The 18,959-nt window shown below is 39.7% G+C and overlaps 1 protein-coding gene across 4 annotated transcripts in view; it reads left to right on the top strand.

Annotated features, from left to right (window-relative positions):
• Window positions 1-18,959, top strand: part of CRYL1 (crystallin lambda 1) — a 148,568-nt gene that overhangs the window by 31,848 nt on the left and 97,761 nt on the right. For 2 of the 4 annotated variants that reach the window (XM_082701694.1, XM_082701692.1), the window contains exon 2: window positions 1,410-1,578. The gene's annotated coding sequence lies outside the window, so the exon portion shown is untranslated. Of the gene's footprint in view, window positions 1-1,409; window positions 1,610-18,959 lie in introns of all 4 variants that reach the window. The other 2 variants (XM_082701695.1, XM_082701693.1) reach the window with 1 other exon arrangement.

The following is an 18,959-nucleotide window of genomic DNA, read 5'->3' as shown; positions in this document are numbered from 1 at the left end:
ATTGACGTCAGTGTGGACTCATGGATACTTAGTTTATACTTTGGATTATAATCCAGTGTTACTTTACTTTTTTGTTCAACTTCTTCCAATTTTGGCCCCTAGAACTCTTTCATTTGGCTCCTGCAATCCTTTGATATGTTCTGTCAGGATAGGCCTTTACAATTTTTTAAAATTTTAATTTTTTATTAGCACTATGTACTTTCTGGCACTCCCAATTACTCTGGGCTCATGTTGTGTATTTCCTGGCTCAGTCCTAGAATCAGCCATTTCTCCAAGAACCTCTGGTTCCCTTTATTAGAGAATATTAGAAACCCAATATTTGGGCTCTAGATGTGCTCCTTAACATTCATTTTTAACCTTTTGAACAACTTCGTGTGAGTTTTTAATGTCTTTTTTATCTTTTCCTTTTCTGGTAGCACACTGAAATAGGATGGGAGAGGTACCACTAGTTAGGATCCCAGGGTTTGGCTCTTTGGGTTTATCTCATAGCTCCAGCACATTTAGCTTGCATATTCTTAACCCCTCTATGCCTCAGTTTGCCCATATATAAAATGGGAAATAATAATACCACCTGCCTTGTGGGGTTGTTGTAAAGATTGACAGAGGAATGATGTATAAGATGTTGAATATTTCATGGCACCCAAGATGTGTTCAAAAGCTGGTGGTGGTAGCAGCAATTGTTTAATTGAAGAGGGTGGGGAAAATACTATCTCTGTTCTTCACGTTAAGTGACTTGCCCGACACAGTGGTCAAATGGGGATTCACAGAGGAGTCTTTCACTTCTACCACACCCTACTGGCTCCAGACTGTGGAGTTTTTGTTTCGGTGTGTGAACTAATGTTAACTACCTGACATCCGGTACTGCTGACTCTGGTCAGCAGTAATATTGTTGAGGATTGAGTTGAGGATTCAGGGGCTCCTGTATGGAAAGAGATAACATTTTTTAAATGAACATATAATGTATTATTTGCTTCGGGGACAGGTCTGTGAATCATCAGTCTTACTCAATTCACAGCACTCACCATAGCACATAACCCTCCCAGTGTCCACCACCCAGCCACCCTGTCCCTCCCTCCTGACCCCCAGCAGCCCTCAGTTTGTTTCCTGAGATTAAGAGTCTCTTACGGTTTGTCTCCCTCCCTGGTTCCATCTTGTTTCATTTTTTCCCTCCCTACCGCCACCACCCTCCACCCAGCCTCTCAAATTCCTCATATCAGAGAGATTATATGATCATTATCATTAAGAGATAATATTTTAAATAAATACAGCTATACAAGTGTATAATTTTAAGATATTAAGTGTTTTAGAATAGGATGCTATATCATTTTTAAAATTTCATTCTGGGTTAGGAATGAAAAACTGTTCCATTAAGTTAACTGGACACATTTCTTAATTTTCTTTCCCTTTAGTGGACTCATTGGACAAAGCTGGGCTATGTTGTTTGCCAGTGGAGGCTTCAAGGTGAAACTCTATGATATTGGGCAACAGCAGGTAACAAATGCCTTGGAAAAGATCAGGTAAGTTGGCTGGCACCCTCCAGGAGGAATTGGAAAGGCTCTGCTGCTCTCAGTGGGTCTTGTTTATTATACTCTCAAGGCTATAACTATCTGTGATTTTACTCTTCCATTTGATGGCTGTTACAGTGCCTTTGAGCTGGTAAAGGCCAGACCCACAGTGGGTGAACCATAAAAAATTAAGACTGAAGAAGGGGCTCAGATTGTGAGAGGACTGTTTGTGTGATATAAAAATGTGTGATGGGAGTGGAGGAGCTGAACATCCGTCTTAGGCTTCTAGCCTGAGTGAATTTTCTTCTGTCCCTGTGTCACACTGGGCTGGAGGTTAGCGTTTCCCTGTGTTCCCTCTGGGCGGATGACCAGCTCTCAGCATGTGATAGCTTAGAGCTTCATGGGCATTATATTTTCAGAAGAGGGTGTCCTGAGGTTTGTTTTGACCTATTGATCTAATGTTGTCAGGACTCAAATGAACTGTGATAACTGTAATACTTAGAGGTGTCAGAGTTGGTGAAGTTATGTGTACTGAGTGCTAAGCATGAGGAGGGGTAAGTTTTGGAATAATCACAGGGGGCAAGAAGGAAAATAGGAACCATAGGAAAGAGGCTGAGTATGGGTAGGTCAAAGTTAGAAGCACCAAACTAATGTAATGTGCTGGAAGGTCAGAGGGCCCTAATTTATGATACATTCACCCAAGAGGACTATCGCTGAACATAGTTTTGACCATCTCAAATGTGGTATTGTATAGGTAGTTATTCTCCTTGGGGGAGATCCATGAATGTGTAACTTGAATTTACATTTTGTGTAACAAATATATGCTGACTTTATTGTTACTTTTTGAAAAAACTAATATATATAGTGTGACATCAGGCTATAGACACCAAGAAATGATATACTTTAGTTCAGTTTTGTTGTGTAACAGATTAAGAACCCAAAACCTGGAGAAGTCAAGTTACTTCTTATATGTAGTAACATAGAGTCAATGTCAAGATGAAGTGTCAATCTGAAAAGTGAACAAACAGGGGTGCCTGCCTGCCTGACTCAGTTGGTGGAGCATTGTGACTCTTGATATTGGGGTTGTAAGTTCAAGCCCCACATTGGGTGTAGGGATTACTTAAAAATAAAATCTTTACAAATAAAAATAAAAACAAACCCCAAATGAAAAAAAAAAATGAAAGAACAACTTTAAAACTAAACACACATACTCCTAACGTTTTGTTCTGTGCTCTTATAGACGGAAGAGGAATTAGCATAATAAATATCTACTATGTTCCAGGTATATGCTCTCCACTAGGGATGTATAGATGACTAAGAGAGATACAGTTCTATCCACCATGGAATTTACTAGTCTGGTAATCTTATATATAAATTCTCATAGTAAGCCCCATAAGGCAGATTATATTGCCATTATTTTAGGAGAAAACTTAGGTCTATAAATGGTCAATAACCTGCTCAAAAAGACACAGTAAGGCAGAAGATTCAAACTCTGGTTCATCTGACGCATTAAGGGTAGGTCTGAGTGCCTTTAGCACCTATCTATACTATTTGTTTTATAGAGATCCTGCAAACATTACTTTTAATATAATATTTAAAATACACAGAAGAATAGATCATTTATGTTAGCTTATGAAGTATACAATAAAAGGAGAATTTATGAAACTACTGTCCATCTTGAGATCTAGGTATTGTCAAGACCCTGTGTATACCTTTTGAAACCGATCCCGTGTCTTCCCAGCAGAAGTAACTATATTGTTACCTTGCTTTAAAGAAGTTTTACTGTTGATATGTACTCTAAATAATGTATGGTTTTGTTCTGCTTATTTTTGTGCCTTATGAAATTTTTTTGAGATTCATCCATGTTATTGCTTATATAGCTGTAGTACATCTATGTTTATTGCTATATAATTTTCTAGTGTGTGACTTTGCTATTATTTACTTCTGTTTTATGCTTCTGATGAACATTAAGCTATTTCCAGTTGGGGGCTATTGTAAACAATGTTGCCATTTATGTCCTTGTGTATGTCTCCTGGTGCATAAGTACAATATCTACAGTGTACATACCTAAGAGTGAGACTGCTGGGTTTATTTTTCCTTCTTGGATTTTTATTATATGTCTGTTGAACCAATTCATTCTAGCCTTCACATCTTTTAACCTCTCTTATATTTTCTGTTTCCCTGACTCCTTGGAATATATTTTGGATACATTCCTTAGATTTTTCTTCCAGTTCACTAATTCTAGTTTTAGCTGTGTCTTATCTATTGTTAAATCATCCTCTGAATTTATTTCAATAATCAAATCTTCACTTTAATAGTTCTATCTATCTATTTGCCTCTTTTCCAAATATACTCATTCATTTTTAATAGCTTCTCATTGTTTTGCTCATTCTCTGTGGTTACTTTTTCTTTAAGATTTTTTTTTATTTTATTTTAAAGATTTATTTATTTGTCAGAGAGAGAGAGAGAGCAAGGTCAAGCAGGCAGAGTAGCAGGCAGAGGGAGAAGCAGGCTCAGCACATAGCAAGGAGCCTGATATGGGACTCAATCCCAAGACCCTGGGATCATGACCTGAGCCAAAGGCAGACACTTAACTGACTGAGCCACTCAGGTGTCCCTGTGGTTACCAGTTTTTAAATCTTTGTGCACTTAATACATAATTGTTTTATATTATATATCTAATAATTCCAGTACCTGAGGTTGTCTTAGCTCAGGTTCCTCAAAATCAGATCCTGAGATAGGGATTCTCAGGCCAGTGATTTATTAAAGAAGTGCTACAAGGAGAAACCAATGAGGGATTGATTGGTAGGGACAGGAAAAGGAAGACAAAGAGGCCAACTAAGGGTATAATTTCAGAAGTCCCAGGATCAGCAAGATTCCTGGAGTCCTGGAGCATAAAATATTGTGTCAAGTATGTCACCGCTTAAGCCAGGAGCTGAGTTTCCATATTTCTGCATCAGTCACTGACTGAGGGGCATTCCTAGGGGCTTGGGTGGATGTGAACTCCCAGGTACTTCTGTGTCTCTGCTCTGGGTCCTGGAGTAGTACTTTGGGGGTGAGGGCAGGGGTGAGCCATTAGCAGCAAAGATTCAAAAGTTGGAGGATGGGCACCCAGTGCTGGTCAGAGGGATTCAAAGAGGACTGGGTGGAGCACCAAAGGCTAGACTGCCAAACTGTCTTCCAAATGTGTGGGCCATTTTGCACTCCCACCAGCAGTAAGTCAGAGTTCTAGCAGCGTTTGGTGGTGTCAGTGTTCTGGATTTGGGCCATTCTAACAGGTAGGTAGTGGCAGCTCATTGTCGTTTTACTTTGCATTTCCTTGATGACAAATCTGTGGAGCATCTTTTCATATGTTTACTTGCTATTTGTGTATCTTCTTTGAGTTCTTTTTCTGTTTTTGCTTCTTTTGGTTAAAGAGAGAACCTTGAAATTTTCCCTGACTTGCTCTACTTGCTGTGACTCCCTCATGCATAAAAATTATTCCTATATGGGATCTTGTAGTTTGTAAGAGTCGGTGGGCCACATGCTTGGGGCATGATTGCCAACATGTATCTTGGGGTGTTTAGAGATAAAGGAAGTTTCCAAAGGAGTTTTTGTTGACTCACAGGGTCCTGGGGGTTAGGCTAAGATTGCCTTTTGTCATTAGCAAAGTATCAACATCAAGGCAATTAGTCCCTAAAGGAAGGTCACTCTGCCTGTTTCCAGGGCTTGTCAATAGTCTGTAGATAGTAAGGAAACTGAATAATTTTTCTTCTGCCTTTGGTCCCCACATCATTGACAGTATCTGTGGTTGGCGGATTTGGAGACTAGAGATGTCAGCCCAGTGACAGGTCTGGTTTCGCAGAAGAGCACAGCCTCTGACCAAGTCAGGTATGAAGGTAGTTCTACCTGTGTTCCAGGGGCTGGCCTTCTCTCTGTAAAGGCCAAGTAGGAAATGTTTTAGGCTTTGAAGGTCATATGGTTTCTATAGCAGCCACTCCTTGTAGAGTGAAGCAACCACAGATAATATGTGAACAAATGGGCCCAGCTCTGTTCCAGTGAAACTTCATGAGTTCACACTGAACTTTGGACTTCATATAACTTGCACATGTCACAAAATATTCTTTTTTTCCCCAACTATTTAAAAATGTAAAAGCCATTTCATCTCACAGGCCATATGAAAACAGGTGGTGGAGCAGCCTTAACCAGCGGCTACAGAAAAAAGTCTAAGATTCCTAACTGAAAAGATCTTTGTTCTATTTCTCTGGGTTTTGTATTTCAGGCCTTATTTTTTAGGTGTATCATTTTAGTGTTCCACTTTTAAAGCCCTTTCAGGCATCAGAGAGTATATGTGAAAACTGTGAGCAGGGTTTTTAATTTTTTTTAATTAAATTAAAAAAAATTTTTTTTTCATTGGGGCACCTGGGTGGCTGAGTCAGTTGAGTATCCGACCCTTGGTTTCACCTCAGGTCATGATCTCAGGATTTTGAGATTGAGCCCCGCTTTGGGCTCTGTGCTCAATGTGTGTCTGCTTGGGATTCTCTCCTCCTCTGCCCCTCTGTCTGCTTGTGCTTGATCTTCTCTTTCTCTCTCTAAAATAAATAAGTAAATCTTTAAAAATATATTTCATTGTTTATTTTTAAGGCCAGATAAAATACTTCCCTATTATCCTACTGCTTTGCTTAAGTTAGAGCTAATATTTCTTCATATAATTCATGCTCAATTAGATTGAACTTTTAGACGTCAGTCTGTAAGAGTTTTGAACTAAAAAAACAATTATTGCTATTAGCAGCTTTATTAAAGAAAAGCAATTTATTGAATTCTTTTGTATCCAGTCTTTAAAAAGAATACACTCAGATCTTTTCTCAATAGCAGAAAATTTATTTTTGTAATTCACCTGCACATATGCTGAGTTAACTTAAATATGCAGAACTGGTTATACTTCCTTGGCAGGAAGTAGAGATCTTAGTGTATCTTGTGACTGACTACCTCTTTCTTCTCGAATTATTGCTAGCAAATAGCAACAGGAAAATCAGGCTGAGTCGTGTCATATTGCTCTCCTCGGGAGGACTACATTTTTGGTCTTGTCACTTAAGTAAAACCACCTGTTTCCCTTTCTTAAATCACAAGATTTCAGATGTTCCATTCCTGTACACGGAAACCAAGTGAAGAGGATTGAGCCCAAACCTCATTTTTGTAAATACCTTTGTCAGTAAGAAGAATTCTGAGTTTCAGATTTTTTCAGTCAGGAAAGAATTATTGCTATTTCTTTCAGTAAGTAAACTGTGTCACGCTGCAGATGAACAGTGACTTTTAGCTCAAGTCAACAACATTGGGTTATTGGTTGTAGTCCTTAGATGTCCAGGAACCAAGACTACAAAGTCCTTGACCATGTATTAGGCATAAAGTATAAGGAGAATCAACTTTATCTTTTTTGTCAAGAAGTATAAACAGTGTAACTTCTTCATTGTGTCAAAATAGTCTGTGCCCAACAGGCAGCATTTTAGGACACTGGCTTGTCGTCTTCAGTCATCACACTAGGTTGTGACCTCCATGAGGACAGAGACTGTGTATTACACTCTCAGTACCTCTCAGTATTGAAATGTTATGTGGTCTCTGTGATAGCCATTATGGCCAGAGAAAGAAGCAGCATGCACATCTCTTGTCTCCAGAAATAGATGCTAGCTCAGTAATTCCTTTTAATTGAGTCATGGGAACCTTGTCTAGAGTCTCAAAGATTAATTCTTCTTGCCATATTTTTCATAGCCTTTTTCCTGGCCATCTGTCCCACCCTGGCAGTTTGGCTCAGTTCCCAAATTCAGATCCTTCTGAACATTTTATAGTAGAAAATATGTGGTTGAAATATTACTACTTCTGCATGAAAATTCTATTTATGTTAGACCTATTAAACACTATATCTTTTTTTTTAAAGATTTTTTTTTTATTTATTAATTTGACAGAGAGAAATCACAAGTAGACAGAGAGGCAGCCAGAGAGAGAGATAGGGAAGCAGGCTCCCTGCTGAACAGAGAGCCTGATGCGGAACTCGATCCCAGGACCCTGAGATCATGACCTGAGCCGAAGACAGTGGCTTAACCCACTGAGCCACCCAGGCGCCCCAAACACTATATCTTAAATGAGTAGATATAGTACATCTTGTTTCTGAAATTGTAAAAATGAACTTAAACTGGGTGAAGTTGATTTTTAAAAATATTACAACATTAGAAGATTAGAGAAATTATCATAACTCATACCATGCCAAGAGATCACAGGGAATTAAGAAAAATTAAAAAGATATCACCCAAGACTAATCCTTTTCTAATGGAGCAGTAAAATGAGAAGCTTAAAACTAAACATATTTAAATCTCAAAATAGAAGGGTAGCTTGACCTTGGAAAACCTTATTAGCAGATGCTTTACTACTTGGTTTTAGTTTTCCATTGTATGCCTTATGCTGGGCACATGTTAGGTTTCAATTAAGAATTTAAGACTATGAATATTTAAAAAATTTTTTTTTAATTTTTTGAATTATTTTTACTAACATACAATGTATTATTTGCCCCAGGGGTATAGGCCTGTGAATCATCAGGCTTACACATATGAATGTATTTTAAGAAGAAAAACAAGAATCAAGTAAAAGGTATAATATGGACTCATAGATCAGGAACTGACTTTGTAGGATTTGGATCCAGCATCATTTCCACATAGTGACAGGGCCATCTTAGCCATTAGTAGTCCAGGGCCATCTGGCATGGACCATACTGATACCTCAGTGACGGGCCTCTACTCTGAGGCAGGGGGCAAACTGCCTTGTTTTGCATGAGTCCCAATCTGAAATCACTGTATTTTGGTAAACTTAACTCTTCTCAATTTCTCTATGGCCATCTCTTTACCACCTGTAGATGGCCATTCTGGTATGCAAATTCCCTAAACCAAATCAGCTTTCTAAATAAATTAGAAGTGAATAAGCCACCAGAACTGATCCCAAGTTGCTGTTCTGTCCTCCTGTCTCCCTAGTGACTGAACTCCTTGTCCCTGAATTTAGGCATTTCCAGTAATTGGGCTTCTGGTGGGTATTTTTAACCTGCTACCCAGACCTCTGCACTTGCTTAAATATCTTGAATTCAGTTTTGATCTGGATTCCTTTTGGGTTGATCTGTTCTGGTTTGAAAGGGACATTTATCAGTTTTCCTATATATCTTTGGCTAGAATAGCTGACTGTAGTAGATCCCCAAATGGCCACAAATTGCTTCCATTCCTCTCTGCACACCTCTTTGCAGTATGAATTTTTTTTTTTAAGATTTTGTTTACTTATTTGACACAGAGAGAGAGAGAGAGCACAAGCAGAGGGAGGGGCAGAGGGGAAGGGAGAAGCAGACTTTCCGCTGAATAGGGAGCTTGACATAGGGTTGTATCCCAGGACCCTGGGATCATGACCTGAGCCAAAGGCAGATGCTTAATGACTGAGCTACCCAGGTGCCCATGGCTTTGTTTCTGGGAGAAGCCTGACTCTGGGCTTGGGCACAGACTTGCACTTGCCAATGGGACAGATAGCAGATGTGATGCAAGCAGAGGCCTGGAAAGCACCTGTGTTTTTTGAGAACTTACCATCACTTGCTGTTGAGAACCCTTCCGGCCATCCTTTATCCTGTCAGTCAGTCCAGTCTGGCCATGCAGAGACATGTGGCCCAGCTGCACTAGCCAGCACTAGCCAACACCAGCACCAGCTGCTAGATAAATGAGTGAAGCCATCCTTGACAAATAATCCCTAGCTAATGTGCCATATGACTGCGACCTCATGATGAGCCCAGCTGAGTTGCAGCCAAAATTAATAATTCTCAGGATTATGGCAATAGATTGGTAGATTACCAATATACCAAGTCCTGGTCAGGTTCCTATAGTTAGATTGCTATCCTTTACTGATTCTAGGTTCTGAGGGTTCCTAGTTATGTGTTTCTACAGCTGTCCTCTACTTAGGGAATTCCACTTCTATAGGAAGTGATGCAGAACTATCAGTCCCAGTCCCTGTCTTAAGGGAACAAACCTACATGAACTTTTTACAGGGACATAGGGTGCCCATTTGTTTACATATTACCTATGTCTGTATTCACTCTATAGTAATAGTTGCAACAGAGACCAAATGATCCACAAAGCCTAAAATATTTACTATTCCCCCACCCCCACCCATGGAACTAGATCAGCAGTGTATTTGTAATAATTAACATGTTATGACATTTCAGGAGAAGTTGAGCAGGCCTAGCCAATCTGATAGCAATTGCTTTATTATCAGGTGAAATTCGAACATAGATTGTGTAGGTTAAACTCCAAGGCTGGGGAAAATGTATGTCAGGTAGGAAAAAAAAAAACCCAATTATATTTCTATACATTGGCAACCCATGGTTAGGAAACAGTAAATTTTGCTACAGTTACCAAAAATGTGAGCAACCTAGGTATAAATAGAAAAAGAATGTATAACAAATTCATGGAGAAATTTTTTTTTAAAAGGTTTTATTTATTTGACAGAGAGGAATCACAAGTAGATGGAGAGGCAGGTAGAGAGAGAGAGAGAGGGAAGCAGGCTCCCCGCTGAGCGGAGAGCCCGATGCGGGACTCGATCCCAGGACCCTGAGACCATGACCTGAGCCGAAGGCAGCGGCTTAACCCACTGAGCCACCCAGGCGCCCCTCATGGAGAAATTTAAAAAAATTTTTGAATGACAGGAAATAAAACTTCTGTAAATGGAGAGACATGTCCCCTATTCATGAGCAGGAGCCTGTCTTTGGTGGTTTAATTAAACTCCCCTGAAGTGGGGTACAGGAAACGAGTTGACTAAACCTACCTGCACAGGAAAGTTCAGAAGGGATCTGAGATCCTGATACCAAAAGTTCACACCGATGGTGTATGGGTTCAGCGGGGTCATTCAACCTGACTTATCTGTGTGTTCACAGATTGTGCTCTCACTTGGCTGTTACTAGGGCAGTTCAAATGGTTGCTTCATTTCAGTTATTTATTTTTCTTCCCAAACAGAAATAGTATAGCTTTATCTGATTCGTAGAAGTTATATTGCTAATTGTACATTCATAAAATTGGGAGAAATCAGAATACTTTGACTGTCTCTGAATGGTGGGAATAAGAGGGACTGTTGTTGAGCATTTTGAGGATACATGCTTCTGTCATGATCCGGTATGCTTTTGTGCATGTGGACATGCACATATTAACAGTGAAGGTAGGGTTGTGAAGGCTTATGTGGTATAGGGTGTGGACTCAAGAATGTTATGAATTCTGCTTTGTCTAGTTGTGTCTCTCTGAGATTTCCAACAATGACAAACAAATGAAAGTACATGTATTAACTGGGCCAAGGCTTGACACGTGTAAATGTTAGTGAAATTGACAGACTTGAGGCTTATGCAAGCGCTCTGCTCCCCTGAATATCTCCCCACCTCCCAAGTCCCAGTGTCACCACCAGCCTGAGGGAAGAGAATTTCAGAGTGCCCAGGTGAGGAGGGGAGAAGCAGGGGCAGTGATGGCAGGACCAGTGGGGGCAATCAGATCCCTAGTAATTCTGTGGGGCAAATGGAGAGAGTTCTTTTTCTTTCTACAGTACATTTAAATTTATATACTTCACTGAGAGGGTTTCAAATTCAGGTGAGTAAGGAGGCTGGTCTGGTAACCAGTGGAGGAGACAATGAAGTAGGAAGAGGTGTAGCCCTTGGCAAATTGGACCTAGCCTTTGGTGGAAGGCATTTGAGACTTTAAAAACACTGTGCTGTCAAGCAAAAGAAGTCTGGGGCCACCCTTTAGTAAAAACTTTTGTATTCTATCCTTTTATCCCCACTTCAAAAACATCAGGAACGATTTTGAGGGTTTATCTACTCTCCCACTGTGGGAGATGGGCTGCACTGTTGCACATCTGTTGTCCAGTTTCACGTTGCGGTAACGGAATCCAGGATTTTTGTGGCACTTCAAGTTAATCTGCTTGTATGCAGTTAGAGTGGTGGCTGGGGGTACTCAGAAAGTCCAGCATGGGGATACCATAGCAACGGAGCTAAGGTAAGGGCCTGGAGACATCAGTGGTATCTCTAAGTATCTGTGTCTGCCTATCTCTTTTCTTTGACTCTTCAGTTTGTCCAGAAAAGAATCTGCCAGTCTCCATTTAGCATTGTTGTTGCTGATCAAAGGACAGTGCCTGGACGGATGTGGGGGGGGGCATGGTTCTTTTTTTAAGATTTTATTTATTTGAGAGAGAGAGCACACAAACCGTGGGTAGGGGCAGAGGCAGAGGGAGAAACAGACTCCCCTTGAGCAAGAAACCTGATGTGGTGCTCGATCCCAAGACCCTGAGATCATGACCCGAACCAAAGGCAGATGCTTAATCGATTGAGCCACCCAGATGCCCCAGGATTTCCTTCTTTTTAAAGGCTGAATAATATTCCTTCTTGTGTATAGACCACATTTTGTTTATCCCTTCATCCACTGATGGACATTTGAGTTGCTTCTACCTTCTGGCTATTGTGAATAATGCTGCTATGAACATGGATGTATAAAGATCTCTTTAAGTCCCTGCTTTCATTTCTTCTGAATATATATCTAGAAGTGGATTGCTGGGACTTGTGGTAAGTCCATTTTTAAAATTTTTTGAGGAACCACCATAGTATTTTCCATAGCAGCTGCATGTGTTACAGTCCCAGTGGTAGTAGACAAGGATTCCAATTTCTCCGTTGTCTTTATCTTTTCAAAGTAATAAATGCTCCTTTTGAATAAAACTTCAAAAATAGAAATATGAAAAAATTAAACCACCCATATTTTGCCCTACAGGGTTAATTCTTAACATTTTCTTTTCTCCAATTTTGAATAAAAATTTATAAATTAATTGAAGAGACGATGGCAATATTTTGACTTCTAGTGCTAGGCTGACCTCTAGAGGTAGAAATGGTAGGCTGCAGCCACGTACTCCTGTGTCTTGAATGAGTACATTCTTAGTTCTTAAATGGTGTAGACTGCAACGTTCTGGAATGTCTGAGCCTGCTGAAAACCCCACTAAGACCCCTTTCTTTTCCAGGTGTTTATGTGTTAAGTTCTTGAAATATACCAATGAAAAATATTGGAACTGGTCTAACTGGGATAAAACATGGCCAAATGGCTGGTTTTGATTTATGGGCATAGTTACTGAACTTGAGGGATTGTCTGAGTATATCTGAAAGCTCCTCCAAACGTTTCATCTGGCTTTCTCTTGGGATCCCTGCACAGTAGGGTTCTAGACATTCAGCCATGCAGCATTCCAGTTGGTAAATGTGTGATCAGGTCTCTCCCCTCATGACCATGTCTTTTCCAGGGGCAGAGAGGGCCTTGAGGCCAAACTGCTTATACAGATTCTTTGCCTAGAGTCTAATCTGCATGAGGCCATTGGTGTGGTTATTCTGGCTACTACCCTCTGTCTCTTTTTCCTTTCTTTCGCCATAGGGACAATCCCGGGAAGTCTGTAGAACACCATCTCATCAAAGAAACAGCCGCTTTTGTGGTCCCATCTATCTGACCTAATCTCATTCCCCACATTGGGAGGAAAGGCTAAAATTTGCTTTGGCTTACTAAAGTTTAAAGCAGGTGTTTTTGAGCGCATTAGCTACTCAAACATAATTCTCCCAAGGGGGAAATATGTTATCATTGTGTTTTTAGGCTATGGCATTTAAAAATCCTGTCTGCGTGAAAAAGTGCTCCACCTCACTCGGCATCAGGGAAATACAAATCAAAACCACAATGAGATATCACCTCACACCAGTTAGAATGGCTAAAATTAACAAGTCAGGAAATGACAGATGCTGGCGAGGATGTGGAGAAAGGTGAACCCTCCTACACTGTTGGTGGGAATGCAAGCTGGTGCAACCACTCTGGAAAACAGCATGGAGATTTCTCAAAAAGTTGAAAATAGAGCTACCCTACGACCCAGCAATTGCACTACTGGGTAGGGTAGGTAGGTAAATATACCCTAAAAATACAAATGTAGTGATGCAGAGGGGCACGTGCACCTGAATGTTTATAGCAGCAATATCCACAATAGCTAAACTATGGAAAGAACCTAGATGTCCATCAATAGATGAATGGATAAAGAAGATGTGGTATATATATACAATGGAATACTATGCAACCATCAAAAGAAATAAAATCTTGCCATTTGCGATGATGTGGATGGAACTAGAGGGTATTATGCTTAGCAAAATAAGTCAATCAGAGAAAGACAACTATCATGTGATCTCCCTCATATGAGGAAGTGGAGATGCAACGTGGGGGGTTTGGGGATAAGAAAAGAATAAATGAAACAAGATGGGATCAGGAGGGAGACAAACCATAAGAGACTCTTAATCTCACAAAACAAACTGAGGGTTGCTGGGGCGAGAGGGGGTAGGGAGAGGGTTGGTGGGATTTATAGACATTGGGGAGGGTATGTGCTATGGTGAGTGCTGTGAAGTGTGTAAACCTGGCGATTCACCGACCTGAATCCCTGGGGCTAATAATACAGTATATGTTTATAAAAAAATAAAAAAATTATAAAAAAATAAATAAAAACCCTGTCTGAATTCAGTAGAAAATAGTTGTGTGAGGTTGGTGGCTAAAAGAACTTTAATGTTTTGCTTATTTAAAAAAATGACAAGAAGCACGTATGTCAATATTGGTGGTTGCTAGTTCTCAGTAGAAATATGGGGATGTTTATTATTCTTTCTACTTTCTTTTTACTTTTAAAAATAAATTGTGAAAACAAAGTCTTTCCAGAAAAGGAACAGGGGCACCATATTATGTTTCTTACTTGTTCCTCTTTAACAACAAACACACTTAATTGAATAGAAATGATTTTTTGGTTGGTAGCTGTAAACCATTCTTCAGCGATATGAAGACTTTTATTCGGGTTGTATTTATGGGCAATTTAGTTAACATTTACCAGTGTTATTGATCCCTACACTTAGTTATTGCTGCAGGTCTAATTTATATAAATCATACCGTTTAAAACCAAGCAGTTTAGATACATTATAATTTCCTTCAGCCAATAGTTCCATCTAATTTCTGAACAAAATAGATGCTAGGCCTATTCAGGTTATGAGGATAGAGGTACCCAGATTACCTCTGTCAGTGGGGATTGATTGTGAGGCTCTTCAAGGAAGCAAGGGACACTGGAAGCTATCCCTGCAGCTACATCACTGTTGCAGAAACGGGACATTGTTCAGGCGACATCTGAGCTTCTGGTAGTCAGTCAACAGCTCTGGGAACTTTCAGCAGTTTTGGGGAGGATAGTTTCCTAGCTGGTCCTTGTCTGGGGTCCTGCCTTACTAAAGCCCACCATTGCAGTGACTGTACTGTTGGATGTATGTCTATGGCTCCACCGACCCTTGACTAACCCACTTTGAGGGTCTTCATTTCAAACTGCCCAGCAGGGATCAACTAATTGATGGGCCATGTACCACGAGGCATAGGCTCCCAGTAGGCCGAACTCTGTTGGTAATGAAATCCTGAAAGGAGCTGGGGCGGGGGGTTGTTAGGTACACCAGGGCTCCCCAGATGGAAAACAGGAGCCCTAAGTTCAAACTTGACAGGCTAGGACTCTGGTGTTAGGCAGCATTCATGAGGGAAGGAGTGGATGCAAACTCCTGTTTTCTCCAGGAAACTGGCTACCTTGAATCTTTGGGTTTAAGCCAATAAATTGTGCCAATTACTCCTATAAGTAAGTCCCACCAGACAGGATTTTTTTCTTTCTTTCTTTCTTTTTCTTTTTCTTTTTTTTTTTTTTTTTACATGAGAGAGCCATCGTGGTTTAGTAGGAAGAGTGGGGAAAAAGCAGTTCTTATTCAGTATGTTTAAAGGAAAGAGTCAGAAGACTGTTTTCCATCCCATACGTGGCTAATGCTTTATATCCTTGAGTGAGTCTGTAACCAGTTTGGGCCTCGATTTCTGAAGCAACAGAGTGAATAGGCTAGATTATGTAAAAAAATAAGCATTCTTTGTGTTTTGATGCATTTCAGAAATATATTGTTTTTAAGACTAAGTTTATTGGCTTCAGGTGAATTTAGGTATTATATATGTAAATATATATAATATTTATATAACAATACATATAAATTATATATATAATATATATATAAAATTTCTAAGTGGGCAAAATTGGGAAACAGAAGAGTAAGACCTTACCAGTGGTAACTCTAAAAAGTTACCACTTTTTAAAAGAAAAAAGGGTTTTTTTTTTGCTACACATATGAACAAGAACCATGTTTAGTCAATTAGCAATTGTATGTTATAAATTCATGTGCATAGTAGACATCATATTCACATTGAATAACTCATTACTGAAATGGATATATGTTATAGTATTTCTCTTTTCTCATGAAATATAAAATGCACATGATATTTAAGAATATTAGATTTTAAAGAAATAGTCTAGAGTTTGGTTTCTGGTAATATGGCAAAGTGAGTATCCTGAAAGCCCTTTCCACTTCAAAATACTTAAAAGTATTAAGTAAATGTATAGCTTATAATGCATAGCTGAGCTGGCAAGAAAGTAATGGAAATTCTGAGAGGTCAAATTTGGGAGCGCAGATCCTAAGAGATATGTGGACATCACAGCTGCTCTAAGATATTTGCCAATCTGTGCAATCTGTGCAAGATGGGGTATCCAATTGTAGACCCCCAAGTGAAGCTCGTATTCAGAGGGCAATACTGCTAGTGAAAGGAGTAGTAGGACAAAATAACTAATCTGTATGTGGAGGCTTGTCTGTCTTGGCCTTGGTTCTAGGTGGAGGGGAGAAAGAGTTTCTCTGAGAATTTGTAACCACAAACCACCTTTCCAAGAATTTGGAGCCCAAATTCTTATTACCTGTGTAGTCTTTAAACCACTAATCCAAGAATTCAGATTGGTTCCTTTGTTAGTATTGCCTGCAGTGCCTATCAGAAGGAAGATGCATATCGTCTCCAGAATAATGTACCTTAAACCAGAGGATCAAGGAATTCCCACAGAATTCAGTGAACATCAGCTCACAGCTAAAAATCCCCAAATACACGAGAGACCAGGTTTTATGAGCTAGTGGAATTCAGAATATGGTGGAAAAATATCCACAAAGTACAAAGAGCCAAACATAACCTAAGTATCTGATCTGAGGCAGCTTTAATAGATAAATCCTCTCTGTTCTGTAAGCACAATTTCAAACAGTAATTTTACAGGAATTCTACATATATCACATATTCTATTTGTTCTGAAAGGTTTTTTTTTTAAGGGTAGTAAGCAGAACAATGATTCTCCCAAAGATGTCCATGTCTAATTCCCAGAACCTGGGAATATATTACCTAACAAGGCAAAAGAGGTCATATGTGATTAAGTTAGGAATATGAATATGGGAGTTTATCCAGGTGGGCTCAATGTAATCACAGGGGTCCTTATCAGGGGAAGAGAGCAGGAGAGCCAAAGAAGGAGGTGTGATGACCACAGAGTTTGGACTGATGAGATTGTAGATTTCTCATCTGTTGCTAAGACACCAAACAATACTCTAGACAACTAATACAGACTTCTTGATGAACTGGCTAAGAAACAGACCTTGTTTTGTATGTTTTCAGTTACTAACTTTATAAACCTCTACTTTAAAGTATGTGTAATGTTTAAAAATATTTTCCAATGCTTGCTCACTGGGGGTAGTGGTCAGGGGTACTCAGTTCCCAGCATTGACTTGTGCCAAGGAGGGACTTCTGCATATATGTCCTTAGGTTCCTCCAAAGTAAGGGAGCCATTTTCTGGCCTGACTTCAAGATATATATATATATTAGCTAATATATTACGGATCTTCCAAGTTATCTATATGACAACAATCTCAGATTCTTCCTTTCCTTTAAAAAAGTTTGGGTTCAAGTTCCATGTGTGATGATGACCTGCAATGGTGTTTTTATCTTTGTCAACTCAGAAGCAGGAAAGACTTAGAATCTGCCTGATCATTTGTCGACTTGTTATCTTTGCCATGGAGCTTCTTTTTGCTAAATGTGTAACCATCTGTTTGCATTTCAGCATATTATTGTTTTTTTAAAGTAACAGTGGCAAGACAGTTTCTGTTTCTCAGTTTTTTTTAAAAAAGATTTTATTTATTTATTTGACAGACAGAGATCATAAGGAGGCAGAGACGCAGGCAGAGAGAGAGGAGGAAGCAGGCTCCCCGCTGAGCAGAGAGCCTGGGATTCTGGGACCATGATCTGAGCCGAAGGCAGAGGCTTCAACCCACTGAGCCTCCCAGGCGCCCCTCTGTTTCTCAACAAAATACAGGATGCATAGTTTTAAGAAGGAGAAAAAAACAAAAAAACAACAAAAGCACAGCCCCAAACATTTCGAGCTGGCCCAGCATTCATGGCTAGGCCATTGGATTTTCCTTTTGTACATAAACAGTCTTAAGAACCCCTCTCTGACAGAGTCACTCTTAGGCCATGACAGAATGAGACAAAGCAAAACCACATTTTGAATTTGTCTAACCATGGACAAAAATGAAATCACTGTGCAACCCACAAATACTGAGCAGCCTTGTCTTGGCTAAAATGAATGACTGCTACTTCTTCATCCCTGACAGCTTTATCTCCAGTCTAGTCTTTCCTCCAAACATTTATATTTATTGAGATATTCAGTGTTCAAGTTTCCTTCTCTTTCTACAGCATCCAATCCAGTAAACTCAGACCCTCAGATTGTCTTCCAAATCACCCAACCAAAGCTCAAATCCTGCTATAGGTTCCCGCTGACACTCTCTTACTAATACCCTACAGTTTCCCCCTACTGGGCATTCTCCCTCAATGCAGCGAGTAACAAACCTGACTTGTTACACTGTAAGTTTATTCCTGATAGTCTTTGGCTGAAGACACTGACAGCTTAAAGATTAAAACTGTGAAGATGAAATGATCTAAAAATTATTTGACTCACTGGCAGAAATCCACAGAATCTTTTGGAAAGCGTAAATGTGTTTGTATATGTTGTATGTGTTTGTATTTATTTACTAAGTTGTGAATTATAAGCAGGACTGACTCCATAATTTGTGAGGCCAAGTGCAAATGAAAATGTGGGGCCCTTTGTTTGATATTCATTAAGCATTTTGAAACTGTGACTGCAGAGCATTAAACCCAGTGAGACCGTGCTTCTGAGCTCGGGTCTCTGTGACTACATGAGTGATGCCCTGTGAAGCCCCTAGTCCAGACTGTGTGATACTTTCTTTCAATCCTGTTCCCTCGGGATTGATGGAAGTAGGTGAAGAACTACTACTTTCTAATCTCACCTCCTCTTGGCCTTGCCTCATCTCTTAAAAAAAAAAAAATCTAATTGTGGTAAAATACAACATCAAAGTTACTATCTTAATAATTTTTGGGAATCACTAAACTGTTTTAGTGATATCAAGTGTATTCTCACTGTTGTACAACCATCTATCTCCAAAAGGTCATCTTGTGAAACGGAAACTGTCCCCATTAAACCACAGGTACC

Source organism: Mustela nivalis, assembly GCF_964662115.1.
Source record: "Mustela nivalis genome assembly, chromosome: 15".
Lineage (NCBI taxonomy): Eukaryota > Metazoa > Chordata > Mammalia > Carnivora > Mustelidae > Mustela > Mustela nivalis.
Note: the sequence above shows the minus strand (reverse complement) of the source record. Positions and strands in the feature narration are given on the sequence as shown.